Genomic DNA, 22,500 nt, shown 5'->3' with positions numbered 1-22,500 from the left:
TTTCCAAGATTGTATACGTGTGAGTTTCGGTGAATTAGGTAATCGATTCTCTTGGTGCCTAGGCTAATTGCTTATGGAGCCTTAGTATACTTTATCATACTCCCCGGTTGCTTTCTTTTCTTCGGAGAAGGTATGCAATCCCTTTCCCTCTGTTTAAGCCTTGGGCTTATCCCTAAGTGGTTTTTTCCGAATTTATTTTCGATAAAACTATACTAGGGTGTTACTGTACCTTCCTGTTCCTGTAGTTATGGTTCAAGAGGGACAGAACAACAGAGTTTTTAGTCTGAGTCTGTGTTGTCTGGCTTGGGGCAGAGGCCCCCTCGCTGACCTAAGACATACAAAGGGAGCTTAGCTCCCTTAGGTCACTACCGAAGGTTTCTGTAGTTATGATTCCTTCTTTTGTGATCGACCAGACTAAGTCCTGTTGCTGTTCTCGGGGGAGGATAAGTTCTTCCCTTGGGAGTAGCAACGCCTTCCTTGCTTTGGTGCTCTGGAAGCTGACAAGTATTGCTGGCCTTTTCCCTTAGATCTCCCTTAGGCTAAGATAAGTTTCTTGGCTGCGGGTGATCTGTCACTAAAGCAATGTTGGCAGGACCCTCTTGTCCCTTCCCCCTCTATCTCCGTAATGGCCTAGCCATTACTGTACTGTACTCTGCCGGCCGGCAGGGGTCTTACTGTACTGTACGTCGTTCTACTTCTGGACCTAGTATAGGTTGGGATGTGGAATTGACTCAGCCCATTGCCGGCCGGCAGAGCTGCTGGCCGGCAAGGGTCTTATGTTTTCGAGTGCTGCCCGGACCTCTCTTGGTCCCTCATCCATGCCTGCCGGCAGAGCCGGACGGCATTGGTCAAGGAAGCCTGAATTAGTTTCTCCCCTTCCTTATATGCACTCTTTCGGTTGCCGGGCTTGGAGGTAGTGTACACTCTTATCCCGGCATCCATTCTATTTTCTTCTAGTGCTGTACCTGTCCCGGCTGCCATCCTATGAGGCCGGCAGCCGGGCAGGTGTAGTTCTCTGGTTCTTTTGCTGCCGGCTGGCATTTGTCTTGTACCTTTGCCGGCCGGCTTATGTCAGTCCTTGTCTGCCGGTCACCAAGAGTATGGCCGGCAGCTGGGTACTACCTTGTGTAGTTGCTGGCCGGCAGCCATTGCCGGCCAACACTGGCTGTTACCGGCCGGCAGTTGCTGCCGACCGGCACAGGCATTTGAACCAGAGTGCTGCCGCCCTATAGCTGTTAAGTAGTATACTTTAAAGCTAGTTGTGGTGTGTGCCGGCCGGCAAAGGCAGGCCGGCACACATCCCCCTATACTGTACTAGTATTCTTCTGTATAGCATATACAGTAAGAAGAAAACTATAGTAAAGGTTTTGGTACAGCACTGTATCTTCTAACACTATTGTTTTTTCTTGCACATCCCTTTGCTGTTGCCCTCAGATAGGAAGCTGAGTTCTTCCCTGTCTATTATCCAGGATTTTAAAATCATTGCTTAGGTGTGAGCTCCACCTGTTTCCTCTGGAAACCTTGCATTGGTTACTCTAGAAGAGATAAACCATTTTTTATTTTATTATCTGGAAGGCTGCAACAATGGGTTGTGAGGGAAACACAAGTGTGTGTCTTTCCTTTCTGAATTGTTATGCTATACTATGCATATCCAGTGATACATAGGCTAGTTCACTTGATACTCATGGAAATTTCTTCTCTTTACAGAAGGACACTCCGAAGTGGGGAAGTGCTTTCTGCAATGTCAGCAGCAAGAACCTCTGCGGACATGAGTTTCGTAGGAGACACGCAGCATACGCTGTCTCCAAGGATGATCTCCGGTATTGGGACCCTCAGGTATGTACTGTGTGCACTAACCTGATTAATGAGACATTTAAATAGCTAGGAAGAAGCTTCGTACCTGGGTAAGGGGCTTCCAAAAGAACACTTCTGGCCCTTATCTTCCAAGTGAGAAGATGAGGGCGTATCTTTTCCCTAAGGCATCAGCTGATGCAGTGATTCCCCAGCCTCAAGAGGAGATCCCCTAAGTTCAGATCCAGGTGGATGCTGAAGTCGCGGTCGCGATGCAAGACATCCAGCTAAATGACAGGATATCTGATGTGGACGGGTGTCAGGAGGAAGACCTCCTGGCAGAAGCCCAGGATGAAGTTCAAGCCCCTCTACATCGGCCGGTCTCCCAGTAGAGCTGGGACAGGCCCTCTCTTCTATTGTTGGAATGATCCAACAAATGCAGAAGGAGAATCAGGAGAAGGCGGCTGCAATGGAACTGCGAATGCAGTGCCTTGCAGAATCACATGGGCCCCAGAAAAAGCTCAATGTGAAAGACCTTCCCTTGTGCTCAGATGCTAACCCATGGAGGTATGCTGAGCACATGCCGATGACGACTGGAAAGATCGTCATCTCGGATAAGCTGGGCTCAGTTCCCCTGGAGGGTGGAATTCTGGCCCAGCAAGGCATCATATCCGGACTGTTATGTCCGGCTGAGGAAGGAACCAGCTTCAAAGGAGGAGACAGAGCCGAAGGAGGTCATAGTGATGGACCATGCTAAGGCTCAAGCTCTACTTTCATCCTCGATGAAAGAGAGGGGCTTCTCTAACTCAAAGGTAGCTGCATTGAATAGGAAGCTCCCTTCCTTTGTGTCCTCGCCTACTAGAGCCTTACCCCTTTTACAGAAAGGGTTTCTGGCTGTACTAAAAGCAATCGAGGCCGGCAAGTCTTGCCCCTCCCTAGAGGAGTGTAAACCCTTGTCGCTGGCCCTGCCTATGGACCACAAAGACTGGAAGGACGTCCATCTTACGTTCTCAGTGGGAAAGTTGGAGGCTGATATTGCCGGACGTCAGTTCGGCAAGGACCTCCCTAAGCTGTCTGACTTTCTTTTGCGAAGTGAGTTCGATACAAAAGAAAGACTGACTGCCTCAATGTCTCTTCGGACTACTCTCGAGACGATGGCAAGTGACCCCAAGGTCCATGAAATGTTCATGGTAGTGGCCAAGCCTCATCTGGCCACAGTGACGAAGGACCTTTATGGCTTCGTCAAGGCAAGGAGAGCTTGTAGGGAGTTCGTGTTTACCTCGGCTACGGTGAGGCACGAGCTAAAGAAACTAATCTCCTCCAACATTTGGGGAAAAGACCTTTTTCCCTACCGACTTGGTCAAAGAAGTTTTTGATAAAGCCGCCTTGGAGAATAGAAACCTTCTCCAGAAGTGGGGCCTGGCTATCAAAAGAAAGTCTTCCCCGGATGAGGGTCCTCAACCAAATAGGAAGACTATGAGGACTAGGCTACCGTCTCGGCCAGCCAAGCCTCTTAGACAGCAACAGCAACTGCAATTGCCATTGCCCCCAGTGCCCCAGATCGTGGCACAAACCCCGACCACCTTTCAGTGGGTACCCCAGGCCATGTCGACACAGTCCACGGCATTCACCCCAGCGTTCGAAGGGCAGTCTACTTCCTTTCGAGCAAAGCCTAGAGGAGCAGCCAGAGGCTCATCTAGACGCCCCTCAAGGGGAAGGGGATTCAGGGGTGGTCGTGGTCAGGAAGGCAAGACCTCAGGACGGCAGTCCAAGTGAGGTGATACCGGTAGGAGGGAGACTTCTGAAATTTCGGGATCGGTGGACCTTCGATCCCTGGGCCCACAGCCTACTCAAGAATGGACTAGGCGGGAGCTGGTACAGCACTCCACCCCCGTACCTTCGGTTTTTCCAACACTCCACCCCCGTTATGGAGGAGTACGTTCAAGAACGGTTGGAGAAAAAGGGTGAAGCCCATCAATTTCTAAGGGAGGCTGTTTTGTGTTCCCAAGAAAGACTCGGAAAAGCTCAGGGTCATTCTGGACTTGTCGCCACTTAACAAGTTCATAGTGAATTGCAAATTCAAAATGCTAACACTGCAATACATAAGGACCTTACTGCCCAAGAGGGCATATTCCGTCTCTATAGACTTGTCAGACGCCTACTGGCACATTCCAATTAGCCATCGACTCTCCCCCTACCTAGGGTTCAGGCTACAACGAAGACTATACGCCTTCGGAGCCATGCCATTCGGGCTAAACATAGCCCTAAGGATTTTTACGAAGCTTGCGAGCGTAGCTCTCAAACAATTTCGCCTAAAGGGAATTCAGGTAGTAGCCTACCTGGACGACTGGTTGGTGTGGGCAGCATCCGAGACAGAATGCTTGCAAGCTTCCAGTCAAGTGATCCAGTTCCTAGAGTACCTAGGCTTCAAGATCAACAGAAAAAGTCTCGACTTTCTCCATCTCAAAAGTTCCAGTAGCTAAGATCCACTGGGACCTTTTGTCACACCGTTTCTCCACCCCGGCGAAGAAAAGGAAGGAGATAGCGGGTTCTGTCAAGAGACTTCTGGATTCCGAAAGGATATCAAGACACGAGCAGGAGAGAGTACTGCGCTCTCTCCAGTTTGCTTCGGTGACAGACCCAGTGCTAAGAGCACAGCTAAAGGATGCAATCGGAGTTTGGAGAAGTTATGCATCAAACGCGTGAAGAGATCTGAGAAGACCAGCCGCTTCGGCTAAGTACTCTTCTCAGGCCTTGGTCCCAAGCCAGACATCTAAAGAAGTCAGGTTCTTCTTCAGCCACCTCCCCCGTCGGTGACGATTCACTCAGACGCCTCAAAGGAGGGATGGGGAGGTCACTCTCATCGGAAAAAAGTCCAGGGGACTTGGTCCAGGCTATTCAAGACCTTTCTCATAAAACTTTCTAGAAGCTAGGGCAGTGCTCCTTACCTTAAAGAAAGTCTCCCCGCGTCATTCGTTCCACATAAAGTGGTAATAGACAGCGAGGTAGTTGTGAGATACTTGAATCGACAAGGATCGAGGTCACCACCTCTCAACCAGGTGATGTTGGCCGTCTTCCGATTGGCGGAAAAGAAGAAGTGGTACCTGTCGGCAGTTCACCTTCAAGGAGTCCGCAATGTGACAGCGGACGCTCTATCCAGGTTCACACCGATAGAGTCGGAATGGTCCTTAGACGCAGGATCATTCTCCTTCATTCTGAATCAGTCCCAGAACTGCAGATAGACCTCTTTGCGACGAAAGACAACAAGAAGTTGCCCCTGTACGTGCCCCGTACGAGGACCCCTTAGCGGAAGCAGTGGACGCGATGTCCCTTGACTGGAACAGATGGTCCAAGATTTATCTGTTCCCTCCTCACAACCTTCTGTTGAGGATCCTCAACAAACTGAGATCCTTCAAAGGGTAGCGGCAATAGTGGCCCATAAGTGGCCGAACAGCGTGTGGTTCCTCCTGGCATTGGAACTGTAGCTGAAGTTTGTACCACTACCAGATCCAGTTCTGACCCAGCGAGTCCAGAAGTCAACTGTCTGCGCTTCATTACAGAAAACCCGGACCCTGCAGTTCATGATTTTCTCTCCCTAGCGGTGAGAAAGCGTTTCGGGATTTCGAAAGCCAGTATAGACTTCCTTGAGGAATATAAATGCATATCTACTAGAAGGCAATATGAGTCATCTTGGAGAAAATGGGTGGCCTTTTGTCAAGGCGAAGATTCCGCAGGAGATCTTGACAGACTTCTGCTTATCTTTTTTCCCCACCTCCATGGTCAAGGGTTGGCAGCGAACACGATTTCAGCGTGTAAGTCTGCTTTGACAAGACCCATTCTATATGCCTTCCAGGTCGACCTAGGTAACGAGATCTTTAATAAAGTCCCGAAAGCCTGTGCTAGGCTCAGACCTTCAGCACCTCCAAAGCCCATTTCATGGTCTTTAGACAAGTTCTTCATTTCGCTTTTCTGTTGAGCAATGAAGAGTGTGCGTTAAAGGATTTGACACAAAAAGATATTTTCCTATTTTGCACTCGCGTCCGGGGCCAGGGTTAGTGAGATTGTAGCCTCTCGAGAGAGGCAGGTCGTGTTCAGTTCCTGGATGGGGAAGAACTGAACCTGTTTCTGGATCCTACGTTTCTCGCCAAGAATGAGTTACCCACCAACAGGTGGGGTCCCTGGAGAATCTGCCCTCTGAAAGAAGATGCATCTCTATGTTCAGTAGAATGCCTAAAGGTCTATCTTCATAGAACTTCAGACTTCAAGGGTGGTCAACTATTCAGGGGAGAAACATCAGGCTCAAATTTATCTCTGAATCAACTCAGAGCGAAAATCACATATTTTATTCGCAGAGCGGATCCTGACAATACACCCGCAGGTCACGATCCGAGGAAAGTTGCCTCATTCTTAAATTTCTTTAATTGTATGGATTTTGAACATCTCCGTTCATACACGGGCTGGAAGTCTTCCAGAGTGTTCTTTCGCCACTATGCGAAGCAAGTAGAGGAACTAAAAGAGATCTGTGGTAGCAGTGGGTCGCGGTGTTAACCCTACTGTTTAACTCTGCGAGGAACAGTGGTCTTAATTGGGACGATTAATTCCAGGGTGAGTGTGTAGTTACATACTGTACTACAAACTAAGTGAGGGCACTGTGTTGCCCATCCAGACTGTTCCATTTCCGAAGGTGAATCTAGCATAAGTGCAGACATGTGTGCCGAGCGTTTCTAACGCTAATGTCATTGATTTGTAATACAGGCTTTTATGACTTTGATACCTCGGTATCTTAAAAGTGGCATCTAATGTTTTTTCTTTCAGACAAACAAGCTCTGTTTACTATCATACTTATGCTTAAAGTTTTGGGTTATCCTCTTCTTATATATATATATATATATATATATATATATATATATATATATATATATATATATATATATATATATATATATATATATATATATATATATATATATATATAGGTTTTCCTCCTATGCGGATATAAAACCTTTGTTCAATACAAGTATTGACGCAGTGGTCCTTTACAAACTATGCTTTACTTAATATAGGGCGAGACCACTATATTAGCTTGCCTGGTATTCATACATAGATATATGTACTCTTCGAGACTTTTCCAGAGTCTAGTAGGACTCTTCCCTGTAGGGGGCAGGAAGCTCTAACATAGTTTATAGTTAGTTGAAAAGATGTATAACGGTAACATCTTAGGTCTCTAGGTCTAGTCGACCGGGAAAAAATTACCTACGGGGAGTACGGCACGTTCTGAGAATCCACAGATACAGTAATGCTCTGGTACACTTCCATCAGGACGACATGGCTTGAGCCCAAAAAACGGAGTTTGAGCGAAGCGAAAAATCTATTTTTGGGTGAGATGGCCATGTCGTCCTGATGGACCCGCCCTTGCCTTTCTAAGAAAGGGCTGTAGGACCCCTCCCTACATACAGTATCTGTAGCACCTCGTGTACGCTACAAGGAATACAGATGGCGCCAGGATTGGCGCCAGGCACGCATACGAATCGGGGGATAGGGAAGCCTTGGGAGCGGCTCCCCTTTTTCTTTCCCGATTTCGTATCTCTTCAATCACCTCCTACGAGACGAAATCTCTGTCCAGGTTGTAGATTGCCATGTGACGTGTCTAGAATATTCTGATATGTCGCGATATCCCTTTCACGAGGGATACTCGCTCCAGGAGTTAGAATTCTGGTACCTTAAGGTAAATTCTCTGGGAATATCGCCGTAGTTGTAATATACCCTAGGAAGCTACCCTATAGGAACTTCCATCAGGACGACATGGCCATCTCACCCAAAAATAGATTTTTCGCTTCGCTCAAAATCCGTTATATATATATATATATATATATATATATATATATATATATATATATATATATATATATATAATATATATATATATATATATATATATATATATATATATATATATATATATATATATATATACACACACACACATATAGACATATATATACATATATATATATATATATATATATATATATATATATATATATATATATATATATATATATATATATATATATATATATATATATATATATGTATATATATATAAGTATGTATGTTTGTGTTGCCAGAAACTACAAACAAGACAATGTATTGCGCTGTATGTAAATTATATTACTACTTTATAGATAAAATTATGAACAGAACATATGATCTATATGATCAGAGATTTTTCATCCTGTGTGAAGGTCTCGTACGATTATGAATACTGGAAAAGGGTATATTATATAGGTCTCTTTATTAATTGATTTTATGTAAATAAAACTGTAATAAAAATCAGTAGTTTCAAAGCACGAGTATCTCCGGTTATACATTCGCCTTGACTCACTCTCTCTCTCTCTCTCTCTCTCTCTCTCTCTCTCTCTCTCTCTCTCTCTCTCTCTCTCTCTCTCTCTCTCTCTTGTCGAAAAGATTGGTTGCTGGATTTGCTACAGGTGTCTTTTGCAAGGATGGTATGGATTCGGACACTGTTGGTAAATTACCTCTGAATATTCTAAAGTTGCCATATCTTTAAAAATATTTTATGAAATCTGTATTAGCTTCATTTAATTTTCCCCTAATAGCTCCTTTTTTTCCATATTACTTTTACCTAATATACCATAATTGTTTTAAACCTTCAACTATATATTACATGTTAACAATCCTAAGTAATTAGTTACTATTTGGTAACTGGAAACCTATCAATAATATATCCAAGAAGACACGTTAGTGACCTCGCTAAGTATTGAACGTCCCTAATTCACACTACGATAGTTGGATTTCTTAACAAAATTGACTGAAATGCGTAAAAATTAAACATAAATACACCTTACTAAATCATTGAGATGGGCACTGATTCACAAACTTTTTGCGTGAACACTTTTTACGAAAAAAAAAAATAAATGTAACTGTGTTATTGGGGATTAATGACCGGGAAAATTCCTATTTCCGAATGGTTTTGTGAAACATAGCACAAAGTTTCATCTTCTTGTGTGTTAAGTATTCGTAGTACGTCTATTATAAATGTAAAGTGTAAAAGTAAAATGATTTACCTTCCCAATGATACCATAAAAATTAGTTGAATCGAACAACATTGTTGATAATACGTTATTTTTAAAGAGACCATGCGGGATTCATAGTCAGTGTGTTTCATTGAGCAGTCACCACTTGAAGTTGCCGGTATTGTCTTTTCACCACAGTAGAGATCGCCGTAAAAGCGGTAAGGGTTAACTTTACTTCTTGAACTTCAGGTACAATAGTTTTACAGTATTCTTCTTCGTTGAATAATTTGCTTTTAAATACAGACTGGAACAATAAAAAAAACTCTTGAAAATCAGAGGTAACAACCGTAGACTTTTGCTACACACTTCAGCTTCCGGGATGCGAAATCTATGAGTTCGCTGTGGATCGCCTCTTCGTAGATTTTTCCACTCTATGACACTCTTTTTGGTAATTTCTCCTTCATCTAAGATAATATTATACCTCCTAGTTGAAAGGTAATTTATTGGTAGTTAGGGAACACGGTCCCATCTTTATCCGGCTTTTGACACTTAGATAATTCTTCTTGTGAACTTGACGTTTAGTTAGTGAAGCCAACTCTGCACCTGATGTAGGGCCTCGCCCATGATGGGGGGAGAAGGGACAACCGGCTATGGCAGTTTACTGTATGAAAGAGCAGCTTCTTCTATCCCATCAAGAGCTTAAGTAGCTTAGAATAAGGGCCTTGTAATTGCGTCACGTCATGTGACTATTCTTGTGTTCTATTGGTTCCTTTTTCTGACGTAATGGTAAAGTCATATGTCACTTCCTGTTTCCCGGCAGGTTTGCATTTCTGTTACGTGAGTCACTCGATATGTTTGGCGAACTAAGCGCCATATCAGCACTTTTCACAAACATTGGCTTTCGAGTACCACTTCACTCTGATTTTATTTTTTTTGGTCTCTCTCTCTCTCTCTCTCTCTCTCTCTCTCTCTCTCTCTCTCTCTCTCTCTCTCTCTTCTCTCTATTTATTTATTTTAATGTCTCTCTATCGTTGAACTAAAGAATAAAACTCATAAAATACTTAATCAAATACACATACCACCTTATTAAGTGTGAAATTTTCTCCTTTACATGACACCACTCGGTCATGTACCTGAATTACTGTGGAATTCATATCTTATTAACTCATTTCATGGTTCACCGAAAAATAATTCATCAATAAATCATCATCACCAAAAGAAATACATTTCAACAAAATAAATCAAAATCATCATCATCAAAAGAGTATGCATTTTAACACAATAAATCAAAATAATCATCATCAACAGAAAATTATCATCAATAATTTTTAAAATAAGGCAATTGCATACGTTTATCGTCAACATATATTTAGGAAAAACGTCCTGTTTCCTTCAAATAATCCAACACAATATTTAAAACTATTATTTTTCTCAATTCTTGATGAAATGGAATATTTAACCCTTAATTCACTGGGTAAGTAAGGCAAGATTAATAATGTCTTCTGTATTCAACTGTGCAAGTAATTTTGAAATGCCTTTACATTTAACTTCTATTTAATTCATATTTTCCATTACCTATGACCTCTAAATCTCGGTCTTATTGATGTAAACACAAAAATCATTTCTTCAATGCAATGCAACAAATGGCAGGAAATAAATGTTCAAACATACATATCATCAATTCAAATCAGTCTAAATATTTCTGCAATAAAAATAATCATGTCATGCACATTGTCACTCATCAAGAGTATTACTCCTTTGTAATCAATATTAACAAACATTTGTTGAACATCATTATGGTACCTTATTTACTCATCAATGTTATCATGATAAATCATTGTTATTTAATGGCATCAAAAGAAATATTTATCACCTTCTTCATAAAATTGCATAAAAAAAGTATTCAGCTTCTTGTCATAAAATAATGTGTAAAACCAATACTCAAATATATTAATATCTTAAATCATCAAACATCATAATCATTTCATAATAAAGAAACATATTCAATATATAACAAAAAAAATGTTTGTGAATTTGAATCTTATTTGCACCTTGTCTGCATATTATGTTTATATCAAGAACTTCAATTCTCAAATATATTGCATTCAGAAAGATATTCATAAAATTCAAGTGACGTGAAACTCAACATTTCAATGTTAAAACTTTTCTTTAAAAAAAAAATCTTTTGCAGAATATCTCAAAACATTTGATATATTCTTTCTTTCAAGGATTCATCTACTACACAGGTAGTAAGGCTGCAATGATTATGACGCTACATATGTACTTAACAGTACACTATTTCGTGCATAATTATTATGGGACAAAAATACCCCTTTGAGACATTCAACTTCTGTAAGTTCATTATTGGTGCGCAATTTATCTTTTAATTACCTAAATCTGTTCTTTCTTCATTTTGTTAGCTATATTCAGTTTATTCTTAACGCATTGCTCATCTTTTATAGTATAGTTTGTTTTGATTTTTACCCTTTCTTCATAATTATTCAAGTAAACTTGATCAACATCGAAACATGATAAAATTCATTGTATACGTGCTTGTTTGTCATTGTTATAGGTGTTACATAAAATATATTAATCAATGCATAGCCTATAAAATGCAGTATTAATTCTTTTGCTCTAATAGCATCATTATTTAATCAAACTTGCAAACAAAATCAATAAATTTGTAAATATTCAATCTCTTATAGGTTTATATTTCACCTGTCTTCATCACCCTTAACTTTATCAAAAAGTTTCATCTTAGTTTACAATTCAATACTCTATATGGTCCCTTAATTAATTGTTTGGAGACATTTATTATTTAGACCTTTGTTGATTACGGAATACATATTCAAATTCTAGGATAACACACTTATCATAATATTAATATTTCATTCATTGGTTACCCTCAATATTTGTGTGAGTGCCCAGATATTTTTATTTCATTTCCAAACGAGTTTAGTAGTCTTTCTTAAATCTACCTATTATCTGAGTTTTCCCATATACCGAGTTATTTCAAAGTGAATTTGTTCTCTTCAAGTAATTGTTATTAGTCTTCTATGTTGGTCTAAATATAGTTCGCAGGACATCTTCAACCCCTTTCTATTATTTTATTTGCCCCTTTTATTTTTCTATTTGAACTTAACTTATTATGGCTTATTTTACCCTTCTTACTTCAAGAAAAATATTACACAGTTTTCACTAATCACTAGTAAATTCGGGTGCATTGTCCGAGAGAATATCTATAGATACGATTGTCTAGTTATTTATCCTAGTCTCAAATTAATCTATTACAGACTCATCAACCCTTTCTTTGTCAAATCAAGCTTTATGTAGACCAGTATTTTTTATCATTTGTCAAGTTCTAGGAACAGAGTCCCTGGTAGTCCATTGGCACCACCACTATGGGAGTGAGAAAATGCAATCGTAATATATAAAGGATTCTTACCTGTATATGACCTTTATACTTCTTAAATGTAGGCTTTAATTTTACAATCTCAAATATCTATATTAGGTCAAAAATTAATTCATCATGAAATGAAGTCTTTGATTACTGGATGACCTACTAACTTGAGCAAGAGTTTTTGTTAGTACTTGGTTAGTATGTCAGGAATTTATATTTATGAACAAGTATTTCTCCCTATTCTTTGTATGTATTCTTTTAAGTAGTATGCAATCCTGTTATATGATTCCTATTTTGGGAGTAATTCACCTACAACATTTCTATTACCCTTTTGTTTCTCTTGTTCTATTTTAATTCTTCTTATTTTTAGGTTTCTTACCTGACAACTGAAACAAAATATTGGTAGTTACATTTCTTTTCAACATCTTTTTAAATAATCCCTCTTTTATCATCATAAACTTACCAATTAAGTGATTTATCCTGGATAAACATCCAGTACTTTATGGTTCCTAAGAATCCTTTTATTCTTTCATCATCAATAGTCCTTCTTGGACAGTAAAATCACAATCATTCTTACGATTAATAAGTGCATATACTCTATGCCCTAAATACATTTTTAAACTTCTCTTGACCATTAGTGGGATAATCTATCCTTCTCGGTTATTTTTCATTAAATTTAAGACTACTCACATGATTCCTTACCCTTCTTCGGGTTTCACTTTTTTAATGGGACATTTCTTTTCATATTTATGAGGCTTCAAACATTATTTTTAAAACTCCTGGGTAAAAGATCGGGTTGAGGTAATATAGCATAGAAAATTAATTTCTCTTCATTACTTATAGGTTTCTATTTCATTTGCACACTACATATTTTTAGGTTAACTTTATTTTGAGGCTTGGCTTAATTAGCAAATGCTGCTTATTATTCCCTAAGATCCTATCATTATAAAACAATCTTCTACATCTGTCAAATCTTAGTGGAGCAGGATTTCCACTTTATCCCTTATTTCTGTATATATCTTAAATCCATCTACATTTTTTTACTTACCCTATTAAAACCTAAGGATGGGTCATTTTTTAATCTGGTTCTTTATCCTGCTAGTCTCCCTATTCTAAACTAGTGCTATTATTTTTATGGCTATATTTTTACTAAACTTAGTAACATCATTTTTTTAGGCTTATTCATTCTGTCTTCAAATTTTAGATCATCATCCTGTCAATAGTTAGAGGAGCTGAGTGAGCCTGTCGACTTCACTCTAATTTCTAACATTCATCAAAATGCTAATAGCAATGAATGGCTTGTATTCTTTGACCATGGTACTTACAAGTTTCTCTGTGTATTTTACTCCTGAATAATCGAGCCAAACATTATTTATTATCGGGATAGACTTGTCATTTATATTCTACTTATGATGATCTAACTAGTCTAATACTTCTATCCTCATTGGGTAATATATCTCGCGAGATTTTTATGGAGACTTATTTATTCATTTTAACACTCACCGTGTTCCTTGCTTGATAGGTAATATTGCATGCTTTGTACCGGTATATAAAAAAGTTTCAATAAGTTTTGGCAGGTTCTGGCGCCGATGTTTCTATTTAGTTTTAGTTGCAACTCTTCTATTCTGCCTAACCTATCGCCTGAAATGGCTAATCTCTGCCTATTTCTTATCTATCCCTAAATCTACGCTCCGTATGATAGATTATGCCCCTTTCTGATTACCTAACTGTAATCCCTACTCCGCTATTTTAGAAGTCATTACCCGCCATTCAGATGAGTTATTTTATCCGCAGTAGTATTAATTAATTAGTGTGCATTTATCTTCCTTCATCCGAACTGCATTATTGTCTCCTTTGACAGACTCTGGCATCCTATTTGTAGTTAACCTACCCTCTTTAAATCTGAGGGATATTTTTATTTAGGCATCATTATGACTTCTCTAGCTTTTTATATTTTCAGCACTGATTAGACTTGATATTTACTTAATACCATCATAGCTCATTTATTATTCATATGCCTATATCTTCATCTTAAATATTGGTGCCTAACAGCAACATATTTCTTTTAATTCATATGCCTATAGCTTCATTTGCCTAGGACATTTATTTCTTGGAATTACCTTTTTATTTAGGCTATTCTATTTTACTCACTGTATTTCTGTCGACATTCTATTGTATTTATATGGCGACTAATAAATATTTACAAGGAGTATATTTTATTCTTGGTTACTCTTCCTATTTGTTAACTTTCTTATTTCTCCTTTTCTTTTTAATTAATTCCCATTTCCCTTTCTTAGTCCGGAGTCTGTTTCTTCTGTCAAATTCGTCTCATACAAAGTGGCCAGTTTATTAAACGTCTTGTCTTTGACAAGTAGAATCATACCCTGACTATCTTATTTTTTTGTTTTAAGCCTGCATTTCTCACAAATAAAATTCATACTTCATCATTGTATCATTTTTGAACGATATCTAAAGGCTCTATTGGGAAACGTTGCTTAAAAAATTACCTCTTTATTCATCATTTGGTAAATTTTGGCATTTAATTCTGTATCTAACCTGACGGTTCATACCCCTTTATTTTTACTTGTTTGCATATCATTTCTGCAAATCATTTATTTTCACCCTTAAGATTTGGAAGCAGGCATTTCACAATAATCTATCACTGTATTGCATCCTAGTATATCAACTATATTCGTCACAGTCTCGTCTCTGTAAGATAAAATAGTCACTTGCAATGTGAATGTAGCTCCGCTACATAGGCCTATCTTTCCTATACAATATTTGTATTTCACTTCCTTTGTGCCGGAGGGCGTTCGGAGAAGTAACTTTGTTTATTTCTTGATGGGGTTCTTTATTTCTGTGACTGCCCTTTTGCCCTGTATGGGTTTTCCCCTTTCTTTATTATTTTACCTGATATCTATCACCGTTTATGTAATTTTTCCCCAGAATTAAATGTGTCCTCTCTATTTGTTTTAACTGTCTTTGACCTAAATTTCTCCCATTATTCTGTTTAACTCTAGGGTAATTTTTGCGGCTCGTTCCAGTCTACTATTCTAACTTCCCTGCAACTATTTACATTACTCAAAATTTCTCTGGTAGGATTTTGTGGCTATCAGTCCCTTAGGATTTTACTTCCTGATTTCCCATCATTTTTGCTAGTTTCCCTTTCTCTTCGTGAAACGCATATCTAGGATGCTACTTATCGCATATTTTAATGCCTCATATTTTTTCTACATATAGGGAATTATCATTAGCAATAAACTTACCTTTAGGAAAGAAATCATGTCCTTTTTACTGTTGCTATGTGATCCTCCATTTGTGTGCCAAATTCATTTACCGAGCCACCCTTATAGTTTACCTATAGGAACTTATGTAGATTTGTTAACCTGTCTGTCTCTTTAGCTGATTGTCAAAATTGCCTACATTATTTTTGAAACTCAATCAAATTTGCTACATTTCTAAATTACTTACCATTCAAGGTTATGTGAGCATCACTTACATTTGTATTCACGGTTAACATATCCTGTTTAATTTTGCTGTCTCATTGTTTTTTCTCAGACTAACTATTCTACTTTCAATATCAGCTAACCACTTATACACGGTATATTTCACTAACCTTCTTTTATCTTGGTTAATCCTACCTATATTTCCACACACAAAATTTTTTTTTTGTGCTAATTTCCCTACTGAATTTGTGTTAGCGGGGTTAGTAACTTGTGTTAATTCTTTAAACTCACTTTTTATGGGAAGTTGCTCGTTTTTATTTTTCACCTACTTGTGTAATTTTGAATCATATTTCACTTCTATATTCTTTGGGCTGATAACATCATTACCATCACTTTTAAAAAATCATAATACATTTTATTTTACACAAGAAAAAAACACAAAATAATTCAAGAAACCCTAGCGAAATAAAAAAAAAATCCTATTCTTAAACGAGACACAAGTTATTTTCTTTTAAACTGAGACACGTATTTAAGAGAGATTCTTTTACTCATATTTCTTCTTTCTTGTCCTTTTGTTTTCCTCTTCTTCGCTTCGGTGATGATTTCTTGCGTTTAAACTCACGTCCTCGCTATTTATCTTGGTATCTTGATGTTTATTTTGCAAAGGTGTACAACTGGTATCTGGAAGAAGTTACTCATTAATTTGTGCACTGATAAATATCACACGGCATTTTATCCATTTAAGCTGCCACCATTTGTGATGCGTGTTGGGGCATTTTATACTTCTTTTATTAAGCACCACTTTAATATTATTTTAATTAAAAAAAGTATCTTAGTAAATCATATCAGTGCAAATAATTATGTATATTTAGACCCTCAGGAAAGTGGGTGATGGTAAAATGCCATAAAGTTCCTTAACTTTACTTCTTGAAATTGATGTACATTAGTTTTACAGTATTCTTCTACCTGGAATAATTGGGTTTTAAATACAGACTGGAACAATAAAAGCTCCTGGAGATAGGAGGCTGCAACCGTAGACTTTTGCTACCACTTAAGCATTCGGGATGCAAAATCCATGAGTTCGCTATCGGCGATTAGGGGATCGCTTCTTCGTAAATGTGTCCACTCAATGGCACTCTTCTTGGTAATTTCTCCTTTATCGAAGATAATCTTATACCTCCCGGTTGAAAGGTAATTTGTTGGCAGTTAGGGAACTCGGTCCCTTCATTGTCTGCCTTTGGAAAATATCTTCTTGTTAACTTGACGTTTAGTTAGTGCAGGCCAATTCTGCACCAGAGGGGGGGCCTCGCCCCATGATGGGGGTAGAGGGAGAAGGGACAACCAACTATGGCGGGTTACTGTAGGAAAGAGCTGCCCTCTTCTATGCGTTAGTTGTTAAGTATCCCAGAACAAGGGCGTAATTGCGTCACGTCATGTGACTATTCTTGTGTTCTATTGGTCCCTTCTTCTGACGTAATAGTAACGTCATATGTCACTTCCGGTTTTTCGGCAAGTGAACCGGCGGGCATTTCAGTCACTCGATATGTTTCATGGTTTGGCCGATTGTTTTGGCTAAATGATCATACGACTAAGCACTTTCCATCAACATTGGCTTTCGAGTACCACTTCACTCCGATTTTAAGTTTCTCTCTCTCTCTCTCTCTCTCTCTCTCTCTCTCTCTCTCTCTCTCTCTCTCTCTCTCTCTCTCTCTCTCTCTCTTATTTCAATGTCTCTCTATCGTTGAACTAACGAATAAAACTCATAAAATACTTAATCAAATACACTTATTACCTTATTCATTGTGAAATTTTCTCCTTTATATGACATATATATATATATATATATATATATATATATATATATATATATATGTGTGTGTGTGTGTGTGTGTGTGTTTGTGTGTATATGTGTGTGTATGTGTGTGTATTAAAATAACCCATATATTTTTTTATACATTAATGTCTGGATTCTCTTAACAACCTCGGGATCAGAGCCCAAGGTGAAATCCCCCAAACATAAGAGCTTCTGACCGGCCAGTAGTCGAACCCTGGTTCAGGATCTTGTATAAATGGTGACACCACCACTTGGCCAGGAAGAATCATAAAAGTCAATGACAAATCTTCTGTACTTATACATGTCAAATTCAGGTTTTTTTTTATACTTAAAATTGACATAAACCTTTCTTCACCCTCGTAGCTAATGTGTGACTTGGCATTCTATTAATGATAAACTATGCATATTTAAACGTGTTTTTTTATATTAAAAAAAAAACATTCATTTCCTTATACAATAATGTTTGGATTCAGAAAACGGCCCCAGTATCAGAGAACCAGGTGAAATCACAAAATGTTATATATATATATATATATATATATATATATATATATATATATATATATATATATATATATATATATATATATATATAACACAAAACACATAAACATATATAATATGAGAGATATGGCATATTCCAGGCTCTCAATGTCCATTTATGGATAGAGTTGCCAACACAGGATCCACAGCAATAAATTAAGCGATTGAGAGAGAGAGAGAGAGAGAGAGAGAGAGAGAGAGAGAGAGAGAGAGAGAGAGAGGTTTGTTGCAAGGGCAAAAGTCATATGTTTCAAGATATAGGTATTGGGTGACAAACCATCCATATTAAAGAGAAAGGCTTCCGTTCCCCCCAACGGATTTGTGTTTACCCACAGCTCTCTTCCAATAGGGGAGACATACTTACCTCAAGAAGTTTATGCTTGTAGAATTATCCGTGCTGGATACACACTTTGTTTTTAATGATATGGTTTTTAAGCAGACTGAGGGGATGGCCATGGGAAGCCCTCTGGGTCCTACTTTTGCCAACATATTTATGTGCTCCCTGGAGGAGCAAGCTTTAGATGTATGCCCACCTAATTTCCGCCCACTCTTTTATAGACGCTACATAGATGACACATTCGCCTTGTTCAGATGTAATTATCATGCTGATACCTTTCTTGAGTATTTAAACAACCAATACCATAGCATTAGATTTGCGGTTGAAACAGAGACACAGAATTAACTTTCGTTCCTTGATGTGAGGATATCCAAGGACGAATCTGGCTTTCATACTGGTATTTATAGAAAGAGCACCTTTACTGGCCTGGGGACCAATTTTTATAGCTCATGTTTTTTTTAAACTTTAAACTGAATTCCGTGTCAACTCTCCTCCATAGAGCCATTAATCTGACATCAAGCTGGTCTGCCTTTCATACTGAAGTGACTTTCCTTGCTGATTACTTTAAGGATAATTATTTCCCTCCAGCAATTTTTCATAGATCCCTTAATAGGCTACTTGATCTGAAATTCAATCCACCCCCAATAGTCCATAGTGTCCCCAAGCTCCGTATGTTTGCTAGATTTCCCTTTCTCCATAATAATAAATAAAGGAAAAAATGCATCAACCTATTCAATGAGCAATTGCCTGCGCTTAATTTGAAACTGAATCCCATAAACCCCCGAACTATCGGCTCACTCTTCCAAGTAAAGGATAAGATCCGCCCTCTGTTTGCCTCCGGTGTCGTTTATAAGTATAATTGTCCCAGATGTGATCTTGGCACTTACATCGGTTGCACCAGGAGGCTGCTAAAAGTCCAAATTTCCTCTCATCAAGGAATTATCTATAGAACGGGTTGTCGACTATCAAATCCAGAACAATCTAGCATAAGAAATCACAGTAAAAGTTGCAAAACACACATAGATACCAGTCATTTTAATATTGTAGTAAGAACCCGACATATAGACGAACTAACCACCACTGCATCAATAATGATTGAGCTAACTGTACCTTCTCTTAACCACCAGTCCTCTTCCACCCAATTGTTTATTGCCTAATTACCTGTTGTTTTGTTTACACTCCCTTCCATAACAATTTTTCATGTCAGTTCTCCTTATGCTACCGCTGTGGGTAGTGCCTTGTTCGTTCTATTATTATTATTATTATTATTATTATTATTATTATTATTATTATTATTATTAATATTATTATTATTATTATTATTATTAATATTATTCAATTAATTTGTTTCTCTGTATTCACCCCTAACCCTTTCACTGTTATTCTTTGTTTCTGTTTTTACTCTGTTTTTATTCTTAATTTATTAAAGAGGATTTTAATCTTGGTGTTGGTAAATGTTGTGTGTATCTTTTTACTTATACGCAATTGATTTGTAATTGTTTCAGCCTGGAAAATGTATCAAGCTGATACGAAACGCTGGCGCTAATAAATGGATGAAAGACAGAACGTGTCTCCGTACTCCAATATGTTTATTCCTGAGTAATTGTTCCTGTATCCATACTTATATATATATATATATATATATATATATATATATATATATATATATATATATATATATATATATATATATATATGTGTGTGTGTGTGTGTGTGTGTGTACGAAAGCCGTCATATATTAATGGTGAATACTCTTATAGATATGCATACACAAACACGCATTCAATCCTTCTCACCACCTTCCTCTTTCTTAACTATAACTCGAGACTTATGTGTCGAGATTTGAAGCCCGGCTTGCAGTATGAAGAATTGCAAACAGCCTTTATATGGGGACTTTATGTCATAGATATAAAAGATGAGATAAAAGTTGGCACTACCTTGAGTTCCCTGGTCCTAGCTCTGACTTAGATATGACTTGTGCGTTAATCATATGCTTCTGTGTTATTGTCCTGTCCTTTGCCTTTGTCGCTTGGGAACTATCATTAATTAAAACCTTTGAAGATGACACGTTGCCATAAAACTTGGAGCTTTTTATTCATAGTAAGAGAGAGAGAGAGAGAGAGAGAGAGAGAGAGAGAAAGCTGGGGTTATATTGAAAATCACACGAAAAATATTTATAAGAGAAAAAGCTGGCTAAAAGTGTCTTTGTTGAACTTAAAATTTCCCTAATTGAAAATACAGATCCACTGAGAAAAAGAAAATCTAAAGTCCAGAATATTTTGTGAATACAGGCTTAAAGAAGCTGAAATTATAGCCTGGAATATAAATAAAATTTTCCCTCACTATTTTCTGTTTGGTTCGTAAAAAGAAATTAGCACACATACAAAGTATGGTAAAAAGATATTTCTTCCGATAAACAATAAACGCTTGGAAATAACAATAGTAAGAATTATTGATTAAGAAAAAAAAATATCCTTTTAGAGAATTTCTTTTTTTTCACCTCAGTCTGATTTCAGATGTCAGAGACGATTTTTAACCTTACTTTCAAATAGTCTTAGCTACGGTATTTATGATTGATTCTTCAAGATCTTCTTTAGGTTTTATCGTTTTCAATTATTGTTCAAAATATTTATAAAAGATAATTTTACATCACCCCTTAGCTGTGACTGCCTATATTAATAAATCAAAGAGAGAGACAATGCAAACTCCCATATCCTATTTTAAATTTATCAATTTCATGACATATTCTTCACAAGTGAGTATTTGAAGAAGTGACAGAAATGTATAACAATTGGTGAATGGATAAGGACAGTGAGACACATCACTAGAAAACAGAAAGGTATGAAAGTTGGTGGCAGGACAAGGCCAGATGCACCCCAATACTAGGGCTCTCTCTCTCTCTCTCTCTCTCTCTCTCTCTCTCTCTCTCTCTCTCTCTCTCTCTCTCTCTCTCTCTCAACGTAAAACAATTTTAATGACAAATGTCTTTGACTTTGATCTTTAAATGTTCCTAGTTCTATTCAGTTTTCTTTGCTGTTGGTAACTGGACAATTTTGTACCATTTACCTCTATTTATTACTAGAAATTCAATTTAGTGGGGACCTTATTCTAAAGTTGATATCATGTACATACTCTCTATCCTTAATGTGAATAAAGCCTTTGATAGAAGCATTGAATAATGAACATAAAAACTTCTATTAATTTCAAGACAATTAAAAGAAAATTAATATTTTTTTTACATATCTTGTCTGTTAACAAACTAAATTTTATGCAAAAAGTTATATAGACTCGCTAGATCATACATATAAAAAAAGCAATTTAAATCATAGGTAAATACTCCAAATAAACAGGAACAAGTTTCCCATACATGAAGCTTGACTTCCCCTGGAAATGGAAAACGTGTTTCACATTTTTCAAAAGTTTGATGCGTCATGAACATTACGATTTGAAATTCTCTTTAGGCTACTCTCCCTCTCCAAGAGTAAATGGGGGAACAGACATAGGATTTTTCTTAGGAAATACGAATATTGAAGATAAGTAACCAAGAAGTAAAAACATTGATATTTTCAATACTGGTATTATTATTATATGCAAAAAGTATAGTTGATTGCTTTGGTACTAGGTTGGCCAGGACACGAGCCACCCATTGAGATACAACCGCTAGAGAGTTATGGGGTCCTTTGACTGGCCAGGCAGTACTACATTGGATCCTTCTCTCTGGTTACGGTTCAGTTTCCCTTTGCCTACACACACACTGAATAGTCTGGCCTATTTTTTACATATTCTCCTCTGTCCTCATACAACTGACAACACAGATTACCAAACAATTCTTCACCCAAGGGGTCAACTACTGCACTGTAATTGTTCAATTGCCACTTTCCTCTTGGTAAGGGTAGAAGAAACTCTTTACCTATGGTAAGCAGCCCTTCTAGGAGAAGGACACTCCAAAATCAAATCATTGTTCTCTAGTCTTGGGTAGTGCCATAGCCTCTGTACCATGGTCTTTCACTGCCTTGGGTTATAGTTGTCTTGCTTTGGGGTACACATGAGCTCACTATTTTATCTTTTTACTCTTCCTCTTGTTCTGTTAAAGATTTTATAGTTTATGTAGG

At 37.9% G+C, this 22,500-nt stretch overlaps 1 pseudogene; it reads left to right on the top strand.

Moving 5' to 3' along the window:
• The window catches only part of LOC137626588 (neuropeptide CCHamide-1 receptor-like), a 177,909-nt pseudogene that overhangs the window by 153,862 nt on the left and 1,547 nt on the right, over nt 1-22,500 (top strand).

The sequence above is a fragment of the Palaemon carinicauda genome, chromosome 34, assembly GCF_036898095.1.
Source record: "Palaemon carinicauda isolate YSFRI2023 chromosome 34, ASM3689809v2, whole genome shotgun sequence".
NCBI classification, from domain to species: Eukaryota; Metazoa; Arthropoda; class Malacostraca; order Decapoda; family Palaemonidae; genus Palaemon; species Palaemon carinicauda.
The sequence above is the reverse complement of the archived record's forward strand: the minus strand, read 5'-3'. Positions and strand labels throughout refer to the sequence as shown.